The following is a 12,597-nucleotide window of genomic DNA, read 5'->3' as shown; positions in this document are numbered from 1 at the left end:
CAAACGCAAGGATTTCAAAAGTAAATTTCAAAGCACTAATTAACAGTGTATGTGGATCTGGGCTCTTTCACATGATACACAACTGCCCAGGGCTGATGGTAAATGCACAAATACAACAACAGATTCATGCTCTCTGTGTATTTTGACGGGGATACGCGCCTACGCTCGTGTAGAGCGTCAAAAAATAGGATGGATCCTATTTTCTGAAATCTACAGGCACAGGACGTGCTGCTCCGCGCGCGTATTATTTTACTTGGTACAAATGTCAGTAACGCGCGTCACAATGCTTTTTAACCTGGATTGAAATGGTGGGTTTTTCGTTTTTTTTCATACAAATTTGCTAAAATCACCGCGATATCAGCAGCGGTGAAACGCCGGAGGTTCGCCCGCGTAGACCGTGATCCTGAGCGAAAGGACCGACGCAGAAGTCCACGCTCCACCGAGATAAACGCAGCTGACGCACGATCGCACTCGGGGTTCTCTCAGGGGCGGTCCTAGATTCCAAGTTCTAGTCCAGGATTAGTCCTGGTTTGGTCCTGGTTTAGTCTTGGTTTAGTCCTGGTTTAGTCCTGGTTCAGTTCTGGTTTAGACCTGGTTCAATTCTGGTTCAGTCCTGGTTTAGTCTTGGTTTATTCCTGGTTTAGACCTGGTTCAGTCCTGGTTCAGTCCTGGTTTAGACCTGGTTCAATTCTGGTTCAGTCCTGGTTTAGTCCTGGTTTAGACCTGGTTTAGACCTGGTTTAGTCCTGGTTCAGTTCTGGTATAGACCTGGTTTAGTCCTGGTTTAGACCTGGTTCAGTCCTGGTTCAGTTCTGGTTTAGTCCTGGTTTAGTCCTGGTTTAGACCTGGTTTAGTCCTGGTTCAGTCCTGGTTCAGTCCATATACGGAGCAAAAGTTCAGCATCTTAACAGTTCTTTTGGTGAGAGTAAATTAAAAGTGCTGCAATAGTAATGTAATGCCTTACATTTTAAATACAGTAATATTGTAATGTAACAAATGACTTTGAAATTACAGTAACAAGTCATAAATAACACATTACAGTTTTAAAGTCACTTGTCCAACAGTGGATCTTGTAAAGTTGTTGTAAACTAGAAGTCAGTTTGAAAAATAAATGCAGCCTTTCATTTACAGATCTCATCTAAATATAAAATGAACTGAACTTTGAACTAGTTCATGAAAAGTGTGAACTTGCACAACACTGTTAGTTACTATCAAAAGAGACACCAAATAAACGGCACATTTCACCATAAATCAAATGTACAGACTGAAAAACATTCATGTGTCTGCAGCCAGACCCTCTTGAGAGACAGAACTACATAATGACGTCATATTTCTGCAGCCAGACCCTCTTGAGAGACAGAACTACATAATGACGTCATATTTCTGCAGCCAGACCCTCTTGAGAGACAGAACTACATAATGACGTCATATTTCTGCAGCCAGACCCTCTTGAGAGACAGAACTACATAATGACGTCATATTTCTGCAGCCAGACCCTCTTGAGAGACAGAACTACATAATGACGTCATATTTCAGGGCCCATTCGTTGTAAACATTAAACGTCATCAGTGCGCGCGGAGGGAAGCGTGGAGCTGAAGGTGAAGCGGGTCTGTCTCCGTGGTTCTGGTTCTGAAGTTTGGAGCGTCAGCGTTTTTAGAAAGAGGCTAAAATGTCCTTATTTATGTCTGAAGAGTGTGTGTTTATTTTTATGTAATCAGGAGTTGTTGTTTTTTTTTTTTTTTTTAGACTTTTGTAACCTGTTCTTCAGTAACATGGGTCTATCAGGAATCTTCAGGTTTCCCGTAACAAGATTTCATTCATCTGCAGTGTTTCTCCAGAGACCAATGAGACAAAGAAAATCTCTTCTGTTTGATTTAAGGAACTGTCTGTACCCTGCGCTCTTCATGTTACTGTCACAGAACTACACTGCCCGACAGAGGCAAAACACTTGAACTGTCCAGAGTGTAAAACTGAGAAAAAATACTTCAATCAATCCATCAAACTTTATTTACACTATATACACTTTTCATACATTTGAAATACAACAATTTAAACAGAAACATAAAACATAAACATAAAGCTCTTAAAAGTTATAGTAACAATAATAGTCCTGGTTTAGTTCTGGTTCAGTTCTGGTTTAGTACTGTTGAGCGTCAGGGCTGCAGGTTAAAATTTCCTTCGCACAGGGAGATGGTTTTGATTTGAGGACATCCTGTCCAAAGACGCGAAGCGATTTCACCTGAAGAAGAGAACAACTGGGCTTAGTTGAGTGTAATTAATATATTTTATAGTGAACAGTACTCTTGTTAGACTGAAACTTTTGTTCACTCCTCCAAAATTAGTCTGCAAATAACAATAGCTTCATGATGACAACAAATGATTTAAACATTTGTGTGTCTTGCGAGGCCCTTTAAGATATAATATTGTTTTTTATATATACTTTTTGTGATCTATCCTGTAAAAACACCGGATTTTGTGAATTATTTAATGTTTAGTAAATTAAAATGATAAATCAGACATTACTTCCACACAGTTACTAACTTGAGTGGTGGTTTCCCCAAATACTTTTTTTATTCTGGACCAATTGTACTTCAAATAGAGTAATATTATTTTGATGTAATAGAATGACATGAAATTTTTGCTGCTCTAAATGTATGTAAAAATGTGTATTTTATGCTTTTAAATATCTTTTTCTCAGCTGGTGAAACAGTATAATACGGTGAGTTCATGTGAGGTGAACAGTGCTGATGATTTAACGAGGTCACTGGTAATTTAGGATGAAGATGATGGTGATAAAACATGTATTGTCATTAATAGTAAAAGCTATTGTCAAATAGCTCATGTTTCTCTCACTCTGGAGTCCGGCGTCTCCTAACAGGTCCTGGTGGGATCTCCTGATTTGTCCAGGATATCTGTCTGCAGGTCTCAGTGTTACGTTCCACCAGTTGAAGAACACCTGCAAGAGTCCAGCACAAAGTGTTCTTCATTCTGAGTTAGGCTTAAACGATGTGGGGAAAATATATGTAATTGTCATTATTCTGACAAGCTGTTTCTTTTAATAAATAGATTCTGTTCAAAGACCACATTTTAAACATGTGTTGAAGATTTGACAAAAATAATGATAATAATGATATGAAAAGACAAACTAATGTCAGAATTTCATTTAGTACAGTAGTAGTTCTGAAGTGCAGGGTTAACAGGAGATTTTGCTGTTTGTAGAGGAAATTATCTTAGCCTAAGGAAAACATATGCTGCCTTTGAGATTTCAATTTGATTGTGATTAATCTTACAGGCCTATATTGAATTAAATACACATACACATATTGTTGTCGGCTTCATTTAAGTCAACTGCTTTAGTGTTTATTTTTCCATAGTAACAAACTTAACTGGAGCAATAAACAATTGATATTATTATCTGTATAATTTGATGTAGAATCCTGACTAAGTGAAACAGAAAAAGCTGTTGATCTGTAGTTAGATTTGTAGTTTGTCTGCGCTCACGTTACAGCTGTTGTCAGTAACGGAAGCTAACGCGGCCACATATTGATTAAAACACTTTATAAAAATTAGCTCCAATAAAATAATAGAAAGTCCGTGTCCGCAAAGTGAGCTCATTGTTAACCACACTTACCTCGGTTTGTGTCACGACCTAATCCATATTTACGCCTCTCTGGAGCCGGACCGTCCACCATAATTTTTAAAAGTGGTTCACCCTGAAGCGACGCCATGTTTGGGTTTGGCCGTTACAAACCCCAGGTTCCAAAATGGCCGCCCGTTCAAGTCAATGGCTGTGTCCCAATTCAAAGGGTTTGAAGTGTCCTCCGCGGACTCCAGGCATGGATCTATTAAAATAATAATAATAATAATAATAATAATAATAATAATAATAATAATAATAATAATAATAATAATAATAATAATCCAGGCCGGTGTGGAAATGGGACAGGACGGAGCCGCTCTCCCGTCGCTTAGCAACCGAGGGACGCTGCTAGCGCTAGCGCTAATGCTAATGCTAACACGCTCCGCGCAGATTCCACACACGGATCAGTAAAAAGACGCACAGATGATCAAACTGTCGGATTTTGTGACCAAATTATTTTAATATTTCGCATCCAAATCTTCTAAAAAAAAAATGAAAATGTATGTTTAACTTTTGCAAAACAAAACGGCTATATTTAAGGGATACATCTTAAATAGGCAAAATTATCTTAAAGTTAAAAAAAAAAAACTGTGATGAGATTTGCTTTACTAAATATCATTATTAAGGACCAGGGATTAGATTTATACAGTCAGTTTGTAAAGAAAGAAAGAATCTCTCCTGAGAAAAGATGGTTTATTAAACAATCCAAGGAACTTCTGGAAATACTTTATCATAATATGAAGAGTCAAACATTAAATCCATTACACACACACACACACACACACACACACACACACACACACACACGCACACACACACACACACACACACACACGCACGCACGCACGCACACACACACACACACACACACGCACACACACACACACACACACACACTGCATTAACAGCTGTATGTCAGTAAATCTCATTGTTTTCCCTCTTTGCTGAAGCAAGTGACAATCAAAAATGAACAAATTATCTTTGCCAGATATGATCATGTGGAACACCACAGTTTATTACATTTATTACATTATTATTTTATTACAGTACAATAGTACATTCTTATAGTACATGTACTTAGTTACCAGTGTTGTGCATGAACGCATTCAAAAGAGCGCGTTCATTGAACACGTTCATTTTTCAGTGAACTTTGAACTGAACGCAACACGTTTGTAAATCAAGAACTTGAACGTGAATTTGTTCAAATTATGTGTGATGAACGACGTACGTCACTGTTGGGGTTCAGTTAAATGTCGGAATTTGTTTTCACCTGACGAGTGACGATCTGCTCGCACTTCACCTCGCGAAACCACAGCCGCGTGTCAACGCGAAGGCCACTCCACCGGCAGCTTTAACGGAACGTACGGGCTCTTGTGTCTCTCAATGGGAAGTCAATCAAACTTGACTGGGCGCGTTTAGCTGCTTGTATTTACCTTCTGTACAGGCTGACCACGGCAAACGCAAGGATTTCAAAAGTAAATTTCAAAGCACTAATTAACAGTGTATGTGGATCTGGGCTCTTTCACATGATACACAACTGCCCAGGGCTGATGGTAAATGCACAAATACAACAACAGATTCATGCTCTCTGTGTATTTTGACGGGGATACGCGCCTACGCTCGTGTAGAGCGTCAAAAAATAGGATGGATCCTATTTTCTGAAATCTACAGGCACAGGACGTGCTGCTCCGCGCGCGTATTATTTTACTTGGTACAAATGTCAGTAACGCGCGTCACAATGCTTTTTAACCTGGATTGAAATGGTGGGTTTTTCGTTTTTTTTCATACAAATTTGCTAAAATCACCGCGATATCAGCAGCGGTGAAACGCCGGAGGTTCGCCCGCGTAGACCGTGATCCTGAGCGAAAGGACCGACGCAGAAGTCCACGCTCCACCGAGATAAACGCAGCTGACGCACGATCGCACTCGGGGTTCTCTCAGGGGCGGTCCTAGATTCCAAGTTCTAGTCCAGGATTAGTCCTGGTTTGGTCCTGGTTTAGTCTTGGTTTAGTCCTGGTTTAGTCCTGGTTCAGTTCTGGTTTAGACCTGGTTCAATTCTGGTTCAGTCCTGGTTTAGTCTTGGTTTATTCCTGGTTTAGACCTGGTTCAGTCCTGGTTCAGTCCTGGTTTAGACCTGGTTCAATTCTGGTTCAGTCCTGGTTTAGTCCTGGTTTAGACCTGGTTTAGACCTGGTTTAGTCCTGGTTCAGTTCTGGTATAGACCTGGTTTAGTCCTGGTTTAGACCTGGTTCAGTCCTGGTTCAGTTCTGGTTTAGTCCTGGTTTAGTCCTGGTTTAGACCTGGTTTAGTCCTGGTTCAGTCCTGGTTCAGTCCATATACGGAGCAAAAGTTCAGCATCTTAACAGTTCTTTTGGTGAGAGTAAATTAAAAGTGCTGCAATAGTAATGTAATGCCTTACATTTTAAATACAGTAATATTGTAATGTAACAAATGACTTTGAAATTACAGTAACAAGTCATAAATAACACATTACAGTTTTAAAGTCACTTGTCCAACAGTGGATCTTGTAAAGTTGTTGTAAACTAGAAGTCAGTTTGAAAAATAAATGCAGCCTTTCATTTACAGATCTCATCTAAATATAAAATGAACTGAACTTTGAACTAGTTCATGAAAAGTGTGAACTTGCACAACACTGTTAGTTACTATCAAAAGAGACACCAAATAAACGGCACATTTCACCATAAATCAAATGTACAGACTGAAAAACATTCATGTGTCTGCAGCCAGACCCTCTTGAGAGACAGAACTACATAATGACGTCATATTTCTGCAGCCAGACCCTCTTGAGAGACAGAACTACATAATGACGTCATATTTCTGCAGCCAGACCCTCTTGAGAGACAGAACTACATAATGACGTCATATTTCTGCAGCCAGACCCTCTTGAGAGACAGAACTACATAATGACGTCATATTTCTGCAGCCAGACCCTCTTGAGAGACAGAACTACATAATGACGTCATATTTCTGCAGCCAGACCCTCTTGAGAGACAGAACTACATAATGACGTCATATTTCTGCAGCCAGACCCTCTTGAGAGACAGAACTACATAATGACGTCATATTTCAGGGCCCATTCGTTGTAAACATTAAACGTCATCAGTGCGCGCGGAGGGAAGCGTGGAGCTGAAGGTGAAGCGGGTCTGTCTCCGTGGTTCTGGTTCTGAAGTTTGGAGCGTCAGCGTTTTTTAGAAAGAGGCTAAAATGTCCTTATTTATGTCTGAAGAGTGTGTGTTTATTTTTATGTAATCAGGAGTTGTTGTTTTTTTTTTTAGACTTTTGTAACCTGTTCTTCAGTAACATGGGTCTATCAGGAATCTTCAGGTTTCCCGTAACAAGATTTCATTCATCTGCAGTGTTTCTCCAGAGACCAATGAGACAAAGAAAATCTCTTCTGTTTGATTTAAGGAACTGTCTGTACCCTGCGCTCTTCATGTTACTGTCACAGAACTACACTGCCCGACAGAGGCAAAACACTTGAACTGTCCAGAGTGTAAAACTGAGAAAAAATACTTCAATCAATCCATCAAACTTTATTTACACTATATACACTTTTCATACATTTGAAATACAACAATTTAAACAGAAACATAAAACATAAACATAAAGCTCTTAAAAGTTATAGTAAAAATGAAAATGGAGAGCTAAGATCAGATGGAGACTAAGTAAAATAGTGATGATAATTTAATTTAAAAGAACTATAGTAATAACGTGTAACTCTGAAAACTACACGTTTGAAATGAAGTGACAAAATAAACATTCGCACATGAGATGAAACCTTCTAATACAAAATAAGAACGGATTTGAATTCAAGAGTCCAGATGAGACGATTTTCTGATCACAAACAGACCTGGAGCTGAGTTTTGTTTCATTCACACGTTTAACTCACAAACCTGCACATTTACACTGACTCTTTATTATTACATTATTACATTATATTATTAGTGCTAGTAGTAGTAGTAGTAGTAGTGGTAGTAGTAGTAGTGCTAGTAGTAGTAGTAGTAGTGCTAGTAGTAGTAGTAGTAGCAGTAGTAGTAGTAGTAGCAGTAGTAGTACTAGTAGTAGTAGCAGTAGTAGTAGTAGTAGTAGTAGTAGTAGTAGTAGTAGTAGCAGTAGTAGTAGTAGTAGTAGTAGTAGTAGTAGTAGTAGCAGTAGTAGTAGTAGTAGTAATAGCAGTAGTAGTAGTGCTAGTAGTAGTAGCAGTAGTGCTAGTAGTAGTAGCAGTAGTAGTACTAGTAGTAGTAGCAGCAGTAGCAGTAGTAGTAGTAGTAGTAGTAGTAGTAGTAGTAGTAGTAGTAGTAGTAGTAGTAGTAGTAGTAGTAGCAGTAGTAGTAGTAGTAGCAGTAGTAGTAGTAGTAGTAGTAGTAGCAGTAGTAGTAGTAGTAGTAGTAGTAGTAGTAGTAGTAGTAGCAGTAGTAGTAGTAGTAGTAGTAGCAGTAGTAGTAGTAGTAGCAGTAGTAGTAATAGTACTTTGTGATTCGATTTATCGTGACAGCCCAGGATATTACTGAGACCTTTGATGATACGATATCATGACATTTCAGTTTTTGTTACGTCCCTCGTCTTAAGTCGACCAAGAATTTATTTTATCACCACAATCTTTGAATTAAAAACGTTTCCAAGTACAAGTCGTTCTGTCTCAACTCTCCAGTCGCTGTGAGGTTTTTGGGCTTTTTTTGGGCAGTAGAAGTGGGAGAAAGACGACTCAGCGGCGCCACCTCAAACTTTGATTTTCATGAGCCCGACATGGAAAAAAAAATCGATGTAAAATTATGAAACGAAAACATGTCAGGAGATGAAAAAATATCTATCACGGCCCCGTCCTAAACCCAGCAGGAAGTCGACCGTACTGGATCAAACCCGGGAATAATAAACGCACACACTGGCGTACTCAGGACATCTCCACGCACACTTTTAATTACAAACACTTCAAATTTGGCCAAAAGACACTAAACCCATGTGCAAACAAACATTATCAATTACATTTTGAATCTGACTCGACACAGTTGTATTCAAGGATTCTGTACAGTCTGGTCATGCTTCCATTGTACGTGTTATTACGTAGTGAAGTGAATAAATGACCGAGGAGGATTTCTTCATTGGAACATCAGTGTTTGCATTTTTATTGTGATTATTTTTCTTTTTTTGAATATTCAACATGGGGGTTAAAATACATTGTACATCCTGTCCAGTTCCTTTCACAATAAAACACATCCGGTTTACCAAATTAAAACATTTCAGTCATATTCAAACCAAATAATAATCCACATTTTCAGTAACAATAACATATTAAACACAATAAAGTTACAACAGGTGGATTTTATCCTCTGGTGATCCACACATTAAAATTATTTCGGTAGCTCACACATCACAATATTTTATAATAACAAAGAGTAAAAATATAAATGGTAATAATACGTTCTAAAAAAGCAGCAAAAAAGACAAGATACCGGTGTCAAATAAAGCCTAAGTTTTGTACATTTACAAGAAAAAAATGTAAAATATAATAAATATCTGTAACTCAGCCAAGTTTTACTCATTATTTTTGAAGTGTGTTACTTTAAACTTTAACTTTTAACTTTTAACTGTGAAGTGCCACATGCGCCCAGTAGATGGTGCTGTAGGTTCTGTCACAAATGCACCACCATCCTGTGAAAACTTGGACAGCGGTCAAGTGCTGCTGTTTTGACATACCGCTATTCTGACATGCCGCTGTTTCAACACGCCGCTATGTTTCAACACACCACTATGTTCCGACAGGTCGCTGTTCTGACATGTTGTTATTCCGACATGCCGCTGTTCTGTCACGCCGCTATGTTCCGACATGCTGCTGTTCTGCTGTCAGAGTAGCGGCATAAACATTATTTTTCACGCGTCCCAATACTTAATTTTTTTTCTTTTTCATTGTCGGAGTAGCAGCACTTTACTATTTTCCAAACATTGCACTTTTCTGACATGAATAATACTCATGTGAGAGCCGATTACACTTCGTGCTCCCGTACATCACGAGACGCTCGGGCCAGTGCAAAGTCGAAGTAAAGTATGAGGATACAACTGGTTTTTGATTCTTAGAGATAAATCAATTTGCAAAGGGTTTTGGAGAAGAAGATTTATCCAAATTTGACTTGATCTTGTTGTCCGGTGAGGGCGTTAAAATGCTTCAGCTAAAATTTACATTGACCTCGATTTCATGATAGAGTGAAAATTTGTTATTTACGTGATTCTGTGAACATATTATAAAAAACAACTGGAGAAAATGTGTAACCATGAACAAATAAGAACTTATTTACAGAAACAGATTTTAAAGGGTTGTTACACGACCAAAAACTAAAACCAAAACCCTGGAAAACAGGAAAGCCAAGATTAAACTGAAAATGATCAAACACAAGATTCATGTGTAAAATTATCAACACGATCTTTGTGAAGAAAAAATATGTTATTAAAAGTTTATTAGTGCTGCTTCTGTTTTATTGAGCTCGTATTTAAACACAAAAAGTAAATGTATTGAGTATTAATAAAATCACAATTAAGAAATGTTTAAATGACGCACTTTTTTTTTTTGATTATTCTGTTTCTTGCCTCTGAGCTCCGTCTGAAGCTTCTGCACACGAGCTGCACATCTTCAGTGTCTCCAACTGTGGAGGAAGCAGAGATCAGAAATGATTCAGTTTAAACTGTTACACACCTGTAAACACATCACATCCAAAACTAAACGACAACAGGTCTAGACCAGGACTAGACCAGGACTAGACCAGGACTAGACCAGGACTAGACCAGGACCAGGACTAGACCAGGACTAGACCAGGATCAAACAGATGGAGGATAAAGTCGATTATACAAAGTGTAAATTCTTCAGTGGATTCCAGTGCAGTGAACTCCAGACCTCAAATAAAGTCCGGCCAAGTCTGAGTCTGGGAACAGGTTTTTCTGAGTTTCCAGAGGAATAAAAAAAACAACCAAAATGAAAAACTTGTGTAAAAAGTGACTTTGGCTTTAACTCCTGAAACACGACACACGAGTGAAGGAAAGTCTCTGTTGTGTTTCTCTGTGCTGAAGTCTAGAGCAGATTAGAGCCACAAAGTCTGGCTGTAGACCTCCACCAACACGTCCCTCACCATTTTCATTTATTTACTTTTTATGAGAAAATTTATTACAGTTTTTATCAGTTTTTGCCTCGAGGTGAAGTTAAGTTAAGGTGCACTCTGTTGTCCCTGTAGGTCCTGTGTGTTTGACACATTCATTCACTATTAAATGTTATTGAAAGTTCATTTGAATTTTTGCACTTATCAGAACTTCAGAGATTGTTTTAATCCTCAGTACATTTCTTTAAGTGTCCTAATGTGAAAGTATCTTTGTGTTGTCTGGTCTCTGTTTGCAGAGAAATTAACAGTTTGTCATCACAAACATAAAACATTTAATTGTGGACATGTGGCCTACAACTGGGTAAATACAAATAAAATCCAATTTTGTCCATGAATCTGCTGCTGTAGACCCTGTGTCTGGTGAAGATGAGGCACAAATCTGTAATGGTTCAGGTTAGGAAAAGGTTTGTGTCTTTAGCACAGACTGGATAAAGACGTGGACTAAGTGAGTGTGACGTCACCACAGCGTTCAGCTCCACTCAAATGAAGCTCTCGATGCTCACGGTTACAGGAGCCAATCTGGAGCCAGACTCTAAGTTATGAACAGGATTTTTTAAACTGACAACAGCAGAAAAAAAAAAACAAGATCATATAGAGCGAGTTAATACGAACATTTTAAGACTGAACTGTCGAGGCCACAGCAGCAGGTACAGAGAGAGGAGCCACAATATTCCAATGTAAGTCAATGGGAGCCAGAGTCAGAAGGAGCCAGAAGAGCCACATGTGAACTTCTTGTTTGGAACGTGGAGACTAGCGCATTAGCTACGTCCATTTATATAAACAGTCTATGGTCGTTAATGTAAAACAATGTGAACTTTTGTAAGGTTCTGTTGAAAACAGTAAAGTGTGTCTCTCTTTTGACTGCTGTTTGTTACTGTTGAGGGACGTGTGGAAGGAGGTGAGTCACGTGAGGGTCCTCTGGGTGAAGGTCTGCAGCCAGATCCCTCTCGATTACAGCTGAGAACAGGTCTGTCCAAGCAAAGTCTGACTGGATATGTTTGTCTCCTCGCTCTCTGTGGGCTGATTAGGTCAAGAAAAACACATTTTTGTTTTTGACTGAAGACCGCTTCACTGCACGAGCCTCGAAAAATAAAACATGAAAAAGGTTTGGAGGGACGTGAGTGAAACGAGCCTGGTGCAGGGCACTCTGCCGCTCTGTGGTTCAGGCGTAAATTAGCCAATCCATGTGCCAGTTTTAAAACAGAAGGAAACATGTGTCAACTGTTCCAGACTCAAAACAGCCCCATAAAGTCACAACTCACCTCAGAGTCTCCAGACGACAGTCAGGACTCTGTTTAAGGTCCAGGAGCTTCTTCACATGTGATTCTTCCAGAATGTTAAAACCCAGGTCCAGTTCTGTGAGGTGTGAGGGGTTGGACTTCAGAGCTGAGGCCAAAGAGGAGCAGCTCTTCTCTGACAAACCACAGCTCAATCTGAATAAAGAAAACATGATGTGGTTAAACATCTTATATGACAGTTTTTCTCCATTGTTAACACACTATTTGTCATTCACCAAGTCCTCACAGCTTCAACTCATTTCTCAAAAACAACTTCAGTTAAAACCTTGAACACATCTGAGTAAAGAAAACATGAAGTGGTTAACGTCCATAGAAATATAGAAATATAGAAATATAGAAATATAGAAATATAGAAATATAGAGTATGTTTCTAGAGACATAAAATAAAGACATGGCAGTAGAGCATTAATAATAATAGACACATATGAAAAGCATTACTGAGTATGTTGTAAAGTCTTTTCTGGATTTAATGTCAAATAAATCAACAGCACATTTGTT

General features: G+C 38.8%; 1 long non-coding RNA gene across 1 annotated transcript; it reads right to left on the bottom strand.

Annotated features, from left to right (window-relative positions):
• Positions 1-8,750: 8,750 nt before the first annotated feature.
• Positions 8,751-12,201, bottom strand: LOC129408334 (uncharacterized). Its single transcript, XR_008631889.1, has 2 exons — positions 12,064-12,201; positions 8,751-10,294 (listed from the first exon to the last, which is right to left on the bottom strand). It is a non-coding gene; the product is annotated as an uncharacterized LOC129408334 (long non-coding RNA).
• Positions 12,202-12,597: the final 396 nt, after the last annotated feature.

The sequence above is a fragment of the Boleophthalmus pectinirostris genome, unplaced genomic scaffold (assembly GCF_026225935.1).
Source record: "Boleophthalmus pectinirostris isolate CB_2022bp ecotype Guang Dong unplaced genomic scaffold, ASM2622593v1 HiC_scaffold_16, whole genome shotgun sequence".
Lineage (NCBI taxonomy): Eukaryota > Metazoa > Chordata > Actinopteri > Gobiiformes > Gobiidae > Boleophthalmus > Boleophthalmus pectinirostris.
The sequence above is the reverse complement of the archived record's forward strand: the minus strand, read 5'-3'. Positions and strand labels throughout refer to the sequence as shown.